At 37.7% G+C, this 16,396-nt stretch overlaps 1 protein-coding gene across 10 annotated transcripts in view; it reads left to right on the plus strand.

The window, feature by feature from the left end:
* The window catches only part of PLCB4 (phospholipase C beta 4), a 415,724-nt gene that overhangs the window by 11,192 nt on the left and 388,136 nt on the right, over positions 1-16,396 (plus strand). The window contains exon 1 of one of the 10 annotated variants that reach the window (XM_059896968.1): positions 14,319-14,387. The exons of 8 other annotated variants lie outside the window; for them this stretch is intronic. The gene's annotated coding sequence lies outside the window, so the exon portion shown is untranslated. Of the gene's footprint in view, positions 1-14,318; positions 14,388-16,041; positions 16,097-16,396 lie in introns of those variants that run through there. One more of the 10 variants, XM_059896969.1, reaches the window with a different exon arrangement.

The raw sequence follows: 16,396 nt of genomic DNA on the forward strand, positions 1-16,396 counted from the left end.
GAAGAGGTGCCATGTTTAATAAATTGAAGTCATCTGCAGACTTATTACAGAGGGTAAAAAGTATTCCATTATTGTTTACACTGGTGGCTGAGAAGTACCACAACGATTCCTTTGGAAAGATGATCAGTAACTTGAAAAGTCTACATTCATGATTTCTGCTAACAGGGATTCGGATATTTCAATTTCTTAGTATACTAGAACCAGAGGAGACACTTCCCTGAAGATAGTTTATCACTTATTCCTTGTGAGTACACTCTCATATAGTTTTTTTCTATTTTATGGGTTCGATTTTAATCAAGTTATGCTTAATTTTCTTACAGTGTGTTAAACCCCAAATCAGAGAAGTTCTCTTATTTCAAACTTGGCTGAAAACTTAGAGGAAAAAACATTTATTTAATCAGATTATTTTTATTAAGTGGGACTCTTGGTAATCTAAAATGCTTTGTATTTATTTTCTTGTAGCATTTTATTTTCCAAATGACCTGTGAACGAACCAGTGCCAAAGAGAGAAAGCAGGAGAGCTATTACTTAATTGAAGGAAAATATTCTGCTGAATGTTGTTTTTAGGAGAGCATCTTTTCCAAATCAGGAGGGAACTCATTATTCAGGACATCGGTTTGAATCTTATGAAAAGTGTGGCTTTGACAGTCTTCACCTTCTCCCCTCCCCAAGCCTGTGGTGTCAGTAGCGTTTATGAGGTTCCTTTTTCACAATTGGCATCGTTTTGGGATTTAGCAAGTTTCTTTTAGCTTTGTGTTGAAAAAGTGCTGGCTAAGTATGTTAATTATTAGATATATGACTTTTCAGATTTGAATGGAGACAACATGTAGAAGGGTGACAGTTTAGTTATTGCAGCTGCTGGGAAAATTTTTTCACGATAGCCTTGTGGAAATACAGATGAATATTTCCTTTTATTTAGAGCCTTTTTGGACCTGTGAGGCCCTCCGAGAATCTCAAGTCTGGCCTCATTCTGTCCATTTTTCATTCCCTTTGAAAGAATTTCAAAGTAACTGGGTAAAGTTCCTCTCCCATCTGTCATAAGTAACACACAGAGATTTTTTTGTACAGCTATCAGAGGAAAAGGAGGAAATTTAAAATCACAGATGATTTGGGTATTAATACCTGTCCTGAAAGTGACTCTGCTTGAACCAAGCTCTCTTGAACCGTTCTGTCACATGTTAATTTTTATTTTCTCAGCTTGAATTTATAAACATGACAGACCAACAGGTTTTACATCAAGGTTAACAACCAGAAGGAATCCACTCCTCAATTCAGAGCAGCAAATGCGTTTGAAAAACCTCCTGGAAAAGTTTCACTTTTTATCAAACCAAAGCCGTCCCAGCTTTTTTTTTTTTTTTTTTAGTTTTTTAATTGAAGTATATGTACAATATATTTTGAAAAGTTATAATGTATACCTGATTTGTATCCAATATTTGCATGTAAGTTTTAAATATTCAACTAATACTAAAAGGCTTTAGTAAAAACTACACTCCCTTGCCTGGTCTGCAGTCCTGTTCCCCCACCCCAACTCCAGTGGGAACCACTTTCAACTTTTTTGCTATTTCTACTAGTAATTATTGACATATTTTTAAAGGACTGTACTGCTGTTTCTTGATCTATGTTAAATATTTTCTAAACACCTCCTGTTACAGAAGTTAAAGTATGTCATCTCTCACACACCCACACACGCACAACTTTCCTTTCCTTCTTCATCCCCTCCGTGTAAGGCTCTCCCAGCTTTGTTGGAGAGATGAAGGCATAAATTCCCTGGAAGGTATACCTCACTGCTAAATAGGTTTCTGGTCTAGAATATCTCAAGAGAAATTCCTGAAAGCAGCCTTTTGATTGCGAAAGGATGAGGAAGGATGTGATGCAAGGAACACAAGTACTAGTAAATCGGTGCTTCCTACCCTCACGAAAGGTGTAAGACCATCAGAAAGGAAGTCCCCCCCTTCCCCCCAGCAAACGCGTGTGTGCGTTCACACACACACACACACACACACACACACACACACACGAGACTCAGAGACTGCAGGCTCTCTGGCCACGCTGTGGACTGGAATACATGAAAAGTCACACAGTAAAGAAATAGTCAGTTCTTTGGTGTTTTTGAGTCTTGACTGGGTGCTCTGTGATATTTTAGAATCTTGTGACTCCCCAGGACACCTAAAGACCAGGCCTCAGACCCAGGTCCATTAGGGCTTAGGTAGTGTGCCCTGGGCTTTCTGATTCATGCAACCCTATTTCATTCTCTCAGCGATTTTGCAGGCTGGGTACCATTCCCACCCCTCCATACTCAGAGAACGGAATGATGAAAGCATTTACTTAAGGTCACAAGGTTGATCAGTAGTATAGACCCAAGTCTACATGGTACATCTGTAGTCAGTGAGGTGCATGGGACACAGTTCTCTCTCCCTTCTTTCTGATGGAGCTGTTTTTTTGTTTCAGGGTAGCAATGTGTCCACTTGAAAATACTCCTCTCCTTGGCCTCCCTGCAGCCAGGAGGGCTCACCCAGTTCTGACCAGGGAGACATAGGCTTCTTCCTCCTGATTCTTTCCTTTCCTTCCTGGACACTTGTAGCTGCTGTCTTGTGGTTGTGACAGTAAGAACCATACACTGAGGTTGGCAGGACAGGAAATGGAGGTGTCCAGTTTCTGGATGCCTTACTTGAGTGGCTTTATCAACCCTGATCAACTTCCCTATGAATTTCCTGTTAACTGAGGAAAGTAAGTGACTCTTTGGTTAAGTCACTTTGACGGCTGTTGTGGACTGAACTGTGTCCCTCCAAAATTCATAGGTTGAAGCCCTACCCCTCAGTACCTCAGAATGTGACTGTATTTGGAGATAAGGCCTTAAAAGAGATAAATAAGGTTAAAATGAAGCTGTTAGACCTAATCCAATCTGACTGGTATCCTTATAAGCAGAGATGTTAGGACGCAGGAGAGAAGGCAGGGGTGTGTGCATGCCTACAGAGGGAAGGCCATGTGAGGACGCGGTGAGGATGTGGCTGTCTTCACGCCAAGGAACGTTCCCAGAAAACAACCCTCGATCTTAGACCTCCAGCCTTCAGAACTGTTAAAAAAATAATTTCTGTTGTTTAATCCACCTAGTCTGGTATTTTGTTGTTATGGCAGCCCTAGCAAAGGAATACAGTGGGGTTTCTTTTACATGCAGCTGAAAGCAGTCCTACTGATATAGAAACCAAACAAATAAAGTATTACAGACCAAAATAATATAACTGATTTGAATTATTCCACTCTTTCTTTTTTATGAATGCTGTCTCCATAGCACTCATGGCACTATGCTCTGTCTGTTTACTTGTTTAACTTCCAGCGTCCCAGCCCTACACACACACGCACACACACGCACGCGCACGCACACACACACACATGCGCACGCATGCGCGTACACACACACACAGAGCTTCCTTAGGCTGAGGTTGCCTATTTCTGTTTCCTCATTCACCTAGCACAATGTTTAGCACTCACATAGTCTGTTAAATAAATTATTTAAAACAATGAACTTGATAATATTTAGGAAAACAGAATGATCAAATTAGAATAATGATAAAAAACACATCTGCTCTTTTATCATTTCAAAATAATAATTTTGGTATTGGAACATATATTCCTAATTTCAAAAGGTGATTTTTGTCTCGACTTGGCTTAGTTTACAGGGTGTTTGCTTTCCCTGAACTTTCATAAGTCAGTTTCTTTACGGGAAAGTATTACATAAATCATGTATTTCCTTTAGTCTGTTTACCTATATATCTATCCATCATCTATTTTTCCTCTGTGAGTTTCCCATCCTTCTTTAAGGTATCTTAGGGTTGAAACATTTCACGTTAAACTTTCCATAATTAGGAACTTGAATCATTGCCTAACTTACAATTTGATAGGTAATGTGTAATTATGGAATTTCTCTGCTATCAATCTCAGTCCTGGGGTAAGTTTTTTTAAGCAAAATAAAAGTGGTTTGCTTCTTCTAACTTAACTTTTGAGTAGTCCAGGAAATATTTTAATTTCTCTTTAGGTAGTTGGTGCTTTTCTTTTCTAATATTCTTTTGTGGAGAATAAATTATGTGAACTTTCAGTAAGTGTAATGTAGTATTTTGCTGGATTTGGTACTTTTTAAACAGTATCTAGTGCTATTTTCTTAAATCATGCAGAAATTTCATAGTTTACATATGATATATTCAATATTTTGTTTAAAATACTCTACCCAGAACCTGACATAGCTACAACATAGAATGGGGTCAAGATAATATGATGTCTTGACTCATTTATGTGCATTAAGTTTCAGTGACCACATGAATTCATTTGAATTTATTTGAATAAACTAATTTTGAGCCCTTTGGTGCTTTCAAGTGTTCATAATTATTCTCAATTTTAAAATTAGATTTGTGCAGGACCTAACACACAGTAGGCTCTTAAGTGTCTCCTAAAATTAGTATGAAAGATGTGGACATTGACTGCATACTGTTTTTCCACTTCTCTTCCTTATTTGATGGTTTTGTACGTCTTATTTTGGATTTGTATGCATTCTGCTATTTCTAAAATTGGTAGCCAAGCAATGCATTTTTTAACATTAATTATCAAGTTTTGTCTTACTTTTAAATTTCATGTGGTTTGTGAGGCGGCACTGTGGGCAACTGTTTACCTTGCTGACACCCACTTTCCTGGGTTGAAAATATGTTGACCTTGACTATAACCTTGACTATAAGAGAGTTTAGGAGAGTTGCCTAGACTCTGAAAACATGAAGCCCAGTGTGATTGTAAATGCCTACTCCTATAACATGCTCAATTATGTAATAAAAATAATCCAGAAAGTTGTCAAGTTTCTTGAACATTATATACAGGGATTCACCTTATACAGTACAGACTTACCCATGAGAAAGAGTTCCTTTTCTGAATAATCTTTCACCAAACTGAAGGTTGGCCTTACAGTCCTGAGGCTGTGACTCTCTGGTCATCTGGAGGAATGTCTCTTTCTTCTTTGAACAAGATGATATGTTTAAACATTTTGGTTTTTTTTTTTTGGAGTAATGTGTTAAATTGTGTCCATTGGATGACTCATTTTGTAGTGTAAAAAATGATATGAATAAAATTATCATTGAAATTTCTACCCTGTCTGCTTTACTCACTTAGACAATATGACCTTACAGAGTCAGGCAAAGCTAACATGGCAGAAGAAAAAGTGATTATCTGAAACACATTTTATCTAGATTGAAAAGAATGTGTTTTATAGTTGAGGATCCCATACAGAAAATACCTTCCTAGACTTACTCTCAAGTGTAGATAGCATCAGTGTATTGGGAAGGGAACCAACATTTTTCAAGTGCTTAGTAAAGGTCACGCATTCCACCAGGTACTTACAATTGGGCATAACGCATCTGGGAGACAGCTTAACAAAATGGTTGTGAGTGTGTATTGTGGGGTCCTAGCTTTGTCACTGACTAGCTGGGTAAGTTACTGTCCTCTTCTTCCTCATCGTCATCTTTTCCATAAATCCTGTGAGAGAGGTGACGGTATTCCCATTCTGTAGATAAGGAGACTGAGGCCCATTTAAGTAATTTGTTCAGGGCTACACAACTAGCAAGTTGCAGTGCTTGAATCTGGAGCCAGACACAGCTCAGGCACCCCCCACCCCTCTACCCTTCCCCCCTCCCCCCACTAAGGCTGTTTCTGGGTAGCTAATGAGTTAATGGTTTTGACCAAGTAGGCTGGTTGCTTTCATGTCAAATGAGCTCAGATTTGGGGCACTGGTTATATGAAAAAGGCTCTGAAAAAGAAATTGGGAGAAGTGACTTGTAGGTGACCATTCTCTTAGCTAAGTGACCTTGAGCAAGTCGTCTGTCTCAGTTTTCTTATCTCTTGTACCATTCTTTCAGATTTACTGTTTTATCATCATGAAGTGTTAGTCTTTGTCTCTAGTAATACCCCCTTGTGTTGAAGTCTGTCTTATATTAATATAGCTGGTTCAGCTGTTTTATGCTCAGTGTTTGCATGCATGGTATAACTTTTTTTTTCTAATCTATCTGTGTTTCTGTTTAAACTGTTTCTTTGCAGAGAGTGCATAGTTGATGTATAGTTGATTCTAGCTTTATTATTATTATTATTATTATTATTTTATCCATTCTGACAACCTTTGCCATTTGAATGGAATGTTTAGTCCATTTATATATATTTTTAATTTTTTTATAAATTTATTTATTTATTTATGGCTGCTTTGGGTCTTCATTGCCGTATGCGAGCTTTCTTTAGTTGCGGTGAGCGGGGACTACTCTTCGTTATGGTGCGCGGGCTTCTCATTGCAGTGGCTTCTCTTGTTGCGGAGCACGGGCTCTAGGCGCCCGGGCTTCAGTAGTTGTGGCATGCAAGCTTCATTAGTGTGGCTCGCGGGCTCTAGAGCACAGGCTCAGTAGTTGTGGTGCACGGGCTTAGTTGCTCCAAGGCATGTGGGATATACCCGGACCAGGACTCAAACCCGTGTCCCCTGAATTGGCAGGCGGATTCTTAACTACTGTGCCACCAGGGAAGCCCCTCCATTTACACTTAAAGTTGTTATTAATATGGTTATATTCTTGAGTTAAAGTCTTAAGAGTTATATTAAATTTACATTTTGGTTTTCTATATAGTCTTACTTTTCTTTCTCTTTTAACTTTATGAAAAATAATCTTTAGTAGGTTGAATACTTATTAGTTTAGCTGGTTTGTCGAATGTGTCACTCTTAATAAGACACAAACAGAAAATAGCTTTATTCTTCTTTTAAAAGTGTTGGAAAATCTAATGTAAAATATTAGAAAATGTAGTACAATGTAAATAAAATTTCCATTTTCTTGTCCAGTTTATAGCTTCTCCCCTTTTCCATACTCAGGCCTGAACCCCAGCTTGGTGATGATCATCAACAAGGAAGAAGGGTCATTTCTCCTTCTGTACTTCTTTCTGCCCACTGTCTCTGGCTCCTCCAGAGTTGGCAGGGGCAGAAAAGGGGCCAAGGCTGTTGCAGTTAGCTGGTGCTATTGTTTTCATGGCCAGTGCTTTCTCATATGCAGTCTAATGTGTCCTTGGGAGAGCTTATGCAGGGTCCATCTCTACCATGCCATTTTTGGATGTGGGCAGTGCAGCTCCTGAGTGACCACTTATGCCGTGCAGCTCCTGTCCTCCAGTGGTATCACTGGAGTATCCCTGAGTGCCTGTCTAGGCAGCCCACTTGGGTAGAGACCTATCAGGATCACTCAAACCTCATTACCTCCATGGGATCCACTTGGTCCACAGGAAAACTCACATGTTAGCACCATCAAACTCAGTTCCGCTTTCTCTGAGGCTCTGTTGCCTTGCCCTACGATTGCAGGCAGCATCCGCCAGGCTTGAGGGCTCCATCCTCACACATGTGCCACCGAGCAGGCTGTGAGTTTCTGCACTGAGGCAAGCTTCCAGCCAGGGAATAGATGATCAACCTCCCTCATTGCAGAGAACCCCAAGGTATAAGGGTTGTTTTGGGCACTTGATCTGAGCAGGTCGAGAGGGAAAAAAAAGGGAACCACTGTCTGCTCCCGAGAATTTTCTTTGAAGAAGTGACTTCTGCAATGCAAGTTCTCATACATAGACTCTGGGGGTGACCTCTGGACTGGTTTGACCATGTGTAGCAAGTCCTGTGGTCTGGTCCTGTGACCAGAACTCATCACCTATTGTCTTTAGCATTGAGACTTTAGATGAAAATTTGAAATGATAGGAAACTTTCCATCCAACTTCTGTTGAAAAGAATTTAAAATTATTGGCTTAACTGGCAAGATACACAGAGAAGCGTTATACCTTCAGTTACGTTTAGAACTTGTGAACTACCACACTCTAATCTTTTCCCTTCACAGTAATGAGAAATACTAAGTACAAAATAAATGCTTAATGAATCGACTCATGGTGATTTGGGGTTATTGGTCTCTGGGGAAGGTAAGGGTGACCAGTATAATAAGAGGAATGAGGTTTCTAATCTGCAACGCTCTTTACTAATTTGGTTAAACAGTTGGTCACTTAAGTGGAAAAAATAAATCAAAACTATTGTTAGCTCAATCAAACTAGTTGGTCAGGTTGGCTAAGGTAGCTAAAACCTGAAACTGGGTTGACAGGCTTCTCTGGTGGAAATCTTTAAACCGTGCAGTTCATATATATATTTATACATATATGTATATATAAAAGATGTATGTAAATGTAATATGTGTATATAAGTGTATATGTTTATATACTGTATATGTATATAACATGTATATAGCATATGTATATAACATAGATATATATTTTTATAGTCCTGATAAAGCTGTCAGAGAAAGAGTTGACATATGGTGGGGTCACCCCAAATAGATTTTAAGAGTTGGCAAAGAATAAATAGCACAGTTGAAGGAGAATGGTTGGAACAGGAAACAGGTAATTTTCTAAATTTTTGGAGCAGATACAGATAAATATAAAAATGTATTTATCAGTTCATTAGTTAGCTTATTTTGAAGCAGAAAATAACCTTAAAACATTTAATATGGTTTTGTACTAGAATCTATAGGTGACAATATGATAAGAAGTTATTTTAAAGGTATAAAATTAATTATCAATATATTTTCTAAATATATTAACTTGCATTATTTATTTCACAGTAGTGATTTATGTGAATAAAAAGGAGATTATATATCAGTAGTGTCTAAGATTAAAGAAGTAACTTTGGAGCTTGTAACAATAATACATGATCATGCTAAGAATATTGGAGAATAACTGAAGAACACAAAAAAGGCATCAAAAGTGCTTGCTTTTAATCTAATCATAAACAGACAACCATTATAGGCCAGAATGAGAAACACCAGATTGCTTCTTGTTTATTGATACATTTTTTTCCACAAGTTATATAAAATTGGCCTTTTCATGGCAGAACTTCCTTTGATCTATATTTAATCAGCTCAATTATTTTTCTGTTAAAGACTAATAAGAATTCCCTTTCATGGCCAGGAAGCTGCACCAAGATTGTGTCCAGTATCATCAGAAATCTGCTAAATATAACTTCTCAAACTTTATTTGTAGAGTAGATTTTCATGTAAATTTTTGAGCCTTAGTCAGTTGTTATGAATTACTTTAAGGTGCAAAAAAAAAGAAGTAAGGAAAGTGAGCTGGTGCCTAAGAAAAGAGGTATTTTAATGTTTAAGCCTTTTTTTAGTTCAAGCTCTGGAACTTCTTATGGCAGTTAATTTAATGTGAACCTCGATATTTTTTTTTTTCTGTAAATGGGGCAGTGTCTGGCTGCTAGTGGGGTCAAAGGCAAGGGGGAATATGAATGCTTTTGGCCTATTTTTCTGGGTGTACTTTAAGCAAAGTAAGCAATTGTGAAGGGAGTCAATTTGCTAGAAAGCTTGGAGTTTTGGGCAAGAGATTTAAAAGGAGAAGTTTTGTACAGAGATCTACTTTAAGCATCTTTAAGCAAAGGGGTAAAAGTATCTTTACCCCGTTTCTTTTATTATAAGGCCCGTCTTTGAAAATGATTAGCCTTTGGTGAAGATTGAACACTTTGAAAAATAATTTTGTAGAGGAAAAACTGTGTGTGCAATAGTGGTATTTAACTGAGAATACACTTTTTCTTTATCATGGGAAAGTATTGAAATGGGTTAGCTGAAAAAAAAAGAGTAGTTTACCTTCCTAAAGATAATTCAGTCATTATTTAGAAGAAGACCCCAGGTCCTTATACTAATGATTTTTTTTTTCACCAAAGATCTGTGTATGGAACATTTGAAAATGATAGATAACTAATAAAAGGGGGAGGAAAAAATGGAAACATGTTTTATCACATAAGAACCATCCCACAGTAAGTTTGGCTCCTAACACATTTTTTAGGTTTAAAAAAAAATGGATATTAGATAGCTGTCCTGATAGAAATGGTGACTTGCAAAATACTCTGTATTGTTTAAAAATTGGTGGAAGAGTTAACCTGAAATAGCAGAGCAAAGAAGCTTGTGATTAGGCTAATACAGTTATGTTTTTCATCTTTGCGCGTATCTCACAGACTGTGCACGTATTGTGTCAAAATGATTACCAAATGTTTCAGGGGTGGTGAGTCTATTTCTTCTCCATGAGAATTTATGAAGTTGTTAAATTAGGTTTCTTCGGAGTCATAACAATTTATTTCATTAAGATGTTTACTGGATAAATATTTCCACTAAATTTTCATCAGTTTCGAAGAGGTATTATTTATTCAATGAAAAGTGTTAGCAGTCTGTTGCAAAATACATCCTTTTTTTTTTTTTTTCTCAACAGTGGAGTTTTTCCCCGTTTGGTTCAAATGAGTCTCTTACTTTAAACTGCTTCAATAGATCTGGTATCTTGTGTGCACAGAAGCCGTGGGTTTTATTGTAAGCCCACCCACCGACATCTCCAAGGCACATACATGCAAGCTGCCATGCGTGTGTTTACTATACATGGACGGGGCGGGGAGGGCTGTTGATTTCTAAGAGAAACTGAAGCCCTTGGCACATAGGTTTATTTTGCATCATTTCTAGGTCATATAAGTACACAGTGACTTTTTTTGGGGGGGGGGGAAACATGCTGTAGGTATGTAGCTCCTTTGTAATTCCTTACAGCTGTCAAATGAGCTAGAGGTTAGTGTATGTGTCATGCCAAACCATGTCTGATTAGTGACATGGGCAAACAGTAATTGTTCTTGAGGTTACAGTGGACCCTTACCCTGCATATATGATTTTGAGGCCATAAACTGAAGGTTCTCGTGAATGTTATATCAGCTAACGTATACAGTTTATAAACAATATTTTAGTAAAGACCAAAGTGAGGAGTCAGCGTGATAAAGCAGAAAAGTGAGAGCTGACATTCCTGGGTTTGAATATCAGGTCTGCCTTTTAGCGTGTATGTGACCCTGGTTTAGCTCCCTAGCACCCTCTGAACTTGTCCTGGTCTGAAAGGGGAGACCCTAGTGACTAACTGGGATGTGGGGGTGTGTTGTGGAGATTAATGAAATACTGGACGTAAAGTCCCTAACACATCACCTGGCTTAAAATAGTTTCTTCCTAAGTGTAGGTCTTTCCCCCTTTCTTTTCTTTTCTTCTCGTAGACATTTGAATTAAATATGTTATGTTGGGTCACTTGAACAGTTCATACAACTCATTATATTTCTAGAAAAATCATGATCCCAGATTTGATTTTATTTTTGGGGGATTGCATGCTTTTCATAAAATCTCTTGGAAAAGGAATCTGTACGTTGCTTTGCTCATTTCTTCATTCAGCGGTTGTCAGTACTTGTTACACGCCAGCTTTCCTGAGCTCTAGGATTTTATGTTCCATCAAGAGACATCAACAATTAAGAGAGAAATGACTGTAGAATTTTACGTTCCACAGGAGGTACATTGCTGAGGCCCCGTAGAAGCCCGAAGTAGGGGCCTCTGAACCAGGATACCCTTCAAGCCCTCAAGAGGTGCCCTCCTGTTCTTGTTTTCTGTTTTTCAGAGATGTTTCATTTCTGATGTTTAGTTTAGCCAGACCTCTAAATATTCCCTTTCCTTCTTTGTTGAGACATACATGTTTTGAAGACTGTCTTAAGTTAGAAGATCCTCCATTTCTTGATCATTGGGATAGTACTACTCTCTTTTCCTGATGGCTGCCTGCCCTTAAGCTTGTTGGCATTTTAGTGTGAGGGATCCTCTTGACAAGTGGGAGCTGTTGATGAGGTCAGCGATGATTACATAACCCTGTTATTGGACAGTTATTTGGAGCATCACAGCCACTGGAAGTAGAAGCAGCTTCTGAGAACACAGGGGGGAAGGTAAATTATATCTGGTGTTTGTTAGAATATTTCTGCCTGTGAATTATAGAAAACAGCAGCTTAAACTCAAAGAAGTCACACCTAACATGAAGTGTGAGGTTAGGAATCCAGACATTTTGGGAGGGGCAGCATCTCAGCAATGCCACTGAGAACCAGGCTCTTTCTGTCTTTCACTCTTTATCATCTGGCTTTTGTCCCCATGGTGATGAGATGGCTCTGCACCGTCCAGAAGCTATTCCCAAGAAAGTGGGAAGGGGATGTCTTCATATCTTGATTGCAGACTTTCTCAGAGCCTTCTTTCTTGCATCTCATTGGTCAAAACTGTGTCACATGGCTTCCCCTTCATTTTCCTAAGGGTGTCTGGGGAACAGACCATTTTAGCCTGACATATTGCCTCCCCCTCCAGAAGAAAATTAAGGTTATGAATGTTGGTTAGACAAATAGCCATGACCACTGTACCTGGGGATTTTATTTTTGTCATTTCTAATGACCTTTGATTTAGATTTCATGGTGTGGTATAAGTAACCACCTCATTAATTCTTTTATCTGACAAATATTTATTAAATGCATAAGACTTTGTATTATACTATTCCAAATTTAATAAAACTAGGCCTCGAATTATGGCTGCTTGAATGAAAAATACGTGAGTATGGGTGTAAGCTAATGGAAGTTTCTCTTAGCTCATGTAGTAAATTGCTGGAACCATGATTTTCAAATTGACAAAAACTCAGTTTCGTTTAGCTGACCTCCATCGCGCAACTCGTTCGTAATTATTACCCCCACACTCCCTTCTCTGACCCTCAGTCCGTTTATACCAATAAATTTGGAGGTCTGTCTCCTAAGGCCAAGTTGCACTGGTTTTCCCCTAATACTCCCTTTTCCAGCTTTTATGTGCTTATCCATTAAGTCAGACAAATTTCCTTTTCAGAATTTGGCATTGTTTCTTTACTGGAAAGGAAACAGGTTGTTTTAGGCCTGGAAAACTTGAAAAAGAAAACCGTCAACTACTTTTTTTTTTTTTTTTTCCAAATCAGCAAATCCCATGTTAGGATTTTCAGTGTTGGGTCTTGTGCATACTCTGGTCAGAGGGAACCAAAGTTTGTTCTTGTCCCGGTTCATCTTTGAAGCAGGCGTGGCACATCTTGACACATGGTCTTTCCCAAAACCATGACATAAATCTGCTTTTTAACTTATGTCCAGAATTAGATTTCCAGTAGTGGTGTCTGGAAGGGTCAGTCAGTCAAATTCCAAGGCTGTGAGGATGATTTTACTTGGTATGTGACTTTCCCCGTTTATTGTGGAAACTGGACTCTGGCCTTGTATAACCCCTTCTAGTTTCTTCCAAATTCTGGCCAAATCAGTGGTTTTCATATATAAAGTGCCCATGTTTTGGCTGATTCCCAGTGACAGATCTCTCAGGTAGCATAAGTGGTTTGGAGATATGATGGTTTATATCTGTGGTCCCGAAGTTTGCACCAATAAAGGACGCTTTTTTTTTTTTTTTTAATGGTGTCCTCTCAGATCTCTTGTTTAATAGGATATTTGTTCATGACACAGATCATGTTGATATTAGTTGTAGGTCATCCATTTTCCCACTTATATTAATCAAAGGCATATTAACTACCAACAATTTCTGACAAGCATGAGATAACCAGTGTTTCTATGTTGATATCACTTATTTCAAATCAGAGATACTTAAAATAAAAAAAAAAAGAAGCTTTATTATAGTTAAATACATACCTCTAATTTGGCTTTTGAAATATTGAAAGGAAGCTTTAAGGCCATTATTACTTCATTTATAAAACCATAACTGCAGGCTGTTCATTTTTCCTAGTGTGATATTCAATTAAAAATGTTTTTGCTTATTTCCCTAGATTTTCCATTTTTGGTGAAGGGTGTTTGGAAAACAAGGTTATGGTATTTATGGTCTGTGTATTCCTCTCTTTCTCATATTTTCACACATGAGTTTCGTTGGGTGATCATTCGTTTTAACTTTTTGTCATGGAAAATTTTAAATTTAAAAGTAGAACAAATATTATAATGAATCTTCATGTGTTCATCGTTAAACTACAGCAAACTCATGGTCGCTTTTGTTTCATCTCTCACTTCCCATCTACGACCCCAACTGGATTGTTTGGAGACAAATCCTAGATATCATATTTTTTTCTGGACAGCCAGTTATGAATTAAAGATCTGCAAGGAGCCCCATCCCAGTGGTTACTAAGCCAGAGATTAGGGTTTGGCTCAGTGTGTGCATGTTGACCCATGTTTCTAGATTAGTCATCAGTCTGTCTTGGCTTTCTTTTGTTAGCAGGACTTATCTGTATCTGCGATTTCAGAAAATAGAATGGGCAGCTATGACACTTAATACTACACTGGCAGTGAGAGAGTAATGCTGGCTGATGTCTAAGTTAAGGAAGCAGGAGAGAAGAGGTCCCAGATGCTCGTTTAATCTAGGGATTCCATGTGGGGAATTGGTGTTGCTTTAAAGCAAAGAGGTTCTGGAACTAAATGTAGCCAAGAGGGTCGTATTCAGCCTTGGCTCTTTGCAGGCATGGGTGTGGTTGCAGGATTCATGCTCCTTAAGGTAAGATGTTGGGAGAATTTCTTATTTAAAGTTTAGAAAGGATTTTGATTGTCTGAAAAGAAGGGGCAGCCTAAAAAAGCACAGGCTAATCTAGGAGTCCCCATTGGATGTTTGTGTGTGTGTGTGTGAGTGTGTGTGTGTGTGTGTGCGTGTGTGTGTGTGTATGAGTCCTCTGGGCTGTGATTGCCTTGAATTTATGACTTGGTGGTCATTTCAAATCGCTGGAGCTCTTTTGGTTCAGAAATCGTGGTCATTGTTTCTGAATCTACACATCCCCCACTGGAAGTTAAATTACTTTTCACATGGAACCTAACGCATCAGGGTCAGAGTCAGAATTACATTCTTGTGAACATTATTCCATTAGCTGTTTTACTTAGATTTGGTGGAAATTGTTAATAGTAGTAGATGATTAACTTGCATTAAATTAAACCATTCCCTTCCTTATTTGGGCTTGAGTGTATAAGGTCAAAATATTAGAATAATTTAATGTACAACAAAAAGTAATTTTGAATAGAAAAGTTAGTATTTATTAGTGACTAATAGGTTTTTATGTCAACTATTTATTGTAAATAGTAAATGTAAAATAAAACCAGAGGTATCCTTTTAAAAAATTTATTGAAGTATAGTTGATGTACAATGTTGTGTTAATTTCTACTATACAGCAAGGTGATTCAGTTATACACACACACACACACACACACACATATATATATATACATTCTTTTTCATATTCTTTTCCATTATGGTTTACCACAGGATACTGAATTTAGTTCCCTGTGCTCTACAGTAGGACCTTGTTGTTTATCCATTGTATATATAATAGTTTGCATCTGCTAATCCCAAACTCCCAATCCACCCCCCATCCTACCCTCCCTCTTGGCAACCACAACTCTGTTCTCTATGACTGTGAGTCTGTTTCTGTTTCATAAAAGTTCATTTGTGTCATATTTTAGGTTGAGGGATCCTATTTTGCTTTACTTTCCTTTATATGTTTTTCTTAATCCAAAAGTCTAAGCTAAGAAAAACAGAGCCCTTAAATGGCTTATTGGTCTGGACAATAAAAAATGCTTTAACAGAAGGAGATAGTAACTTATGATTCTGTTACATTACGTTACCTGCACAGGCTATTACAATCTCCTCACATCATTTCCCACTGGGAATATTGAAATAGGAGTGGAGTTTTATACATTTACTTCTTCATTTATACATTTACTTCGTGAAATTAAAATGTTTGAGGATATGACATTGGGATAGATGTGAAGTGAATATTCAAATTCTAATTTTGAAAAATTCCCATTTATTTTTCCCATTTGCTCCTAAGAAATCATCTTTTTTTTTTTTTTTTTTTTTTTTGCGTGGCTTGCAGAATCTTAGTTCTCCCACCAGGGATTGAACCCGGGCCCAAGGCAGTGAAAGTGTGGAATCTTAACCACTGGAGCACCAGGAATTCCCAGAAATCAAGTCTTTGGAATCAAAATCTTTAACATATTTCATTTAGGTAGAAATTGAGAAATATTTTAAGTCTAAGATGATAGATTGCAGTTGTGAATGTTGTAACTGAAACCGTAACATGAGGAAATTATAGCCGGTCTTAAAAGTTCACCTTTGCTACTTTCTGTTATTAGTGGATAGTCTTTCTTCTTTTTCCCCACAGGAAAAGATGGTTTCTCTATGCTATGGAATCCTGAAACATGATCTTTCTTAAAAAGGTAGGTGTCTGTGCTTTTAAAATTAACTTATTATGACTTTTAAAAAAATTTGTTATCTTGAATAAATTACAACCCAAGCTATTTAACTGAGGAGCCAATTTTAGGCAGCTAATGCATGCCATTGTAAGTTGAATTAAAACCTCAGATTCAGCTTTCTAAATTCAATATTGAGTTTTCCAGGCTTTTTAAAGAACGACTATTTTGAGTGAATAGCTGTTATCTACAGTAGTCAATGCATGTGATGTGTAATAAGTGAATGTCTCTCACTAGGCACATTTTTTATTGAAATAGACAATTTCA

The sequence above is a fragment of the Balaenoptera ricei genome, chromosome 15 (genome assembly GCF_028023285.1).
Source record: "Balaenoptera ricei isolate mBalRic1 chromosome 15, mBalRic1.hap2, whole genome shotgun sequence".
Taxonomy (NCBI): domain Eukaryota; kingdom Metazoa; phylum Chordata; class Mammalia; order Artiodactyla; family Balaenopteridae; genus Balaenoptera; species Balaenoptera ricei.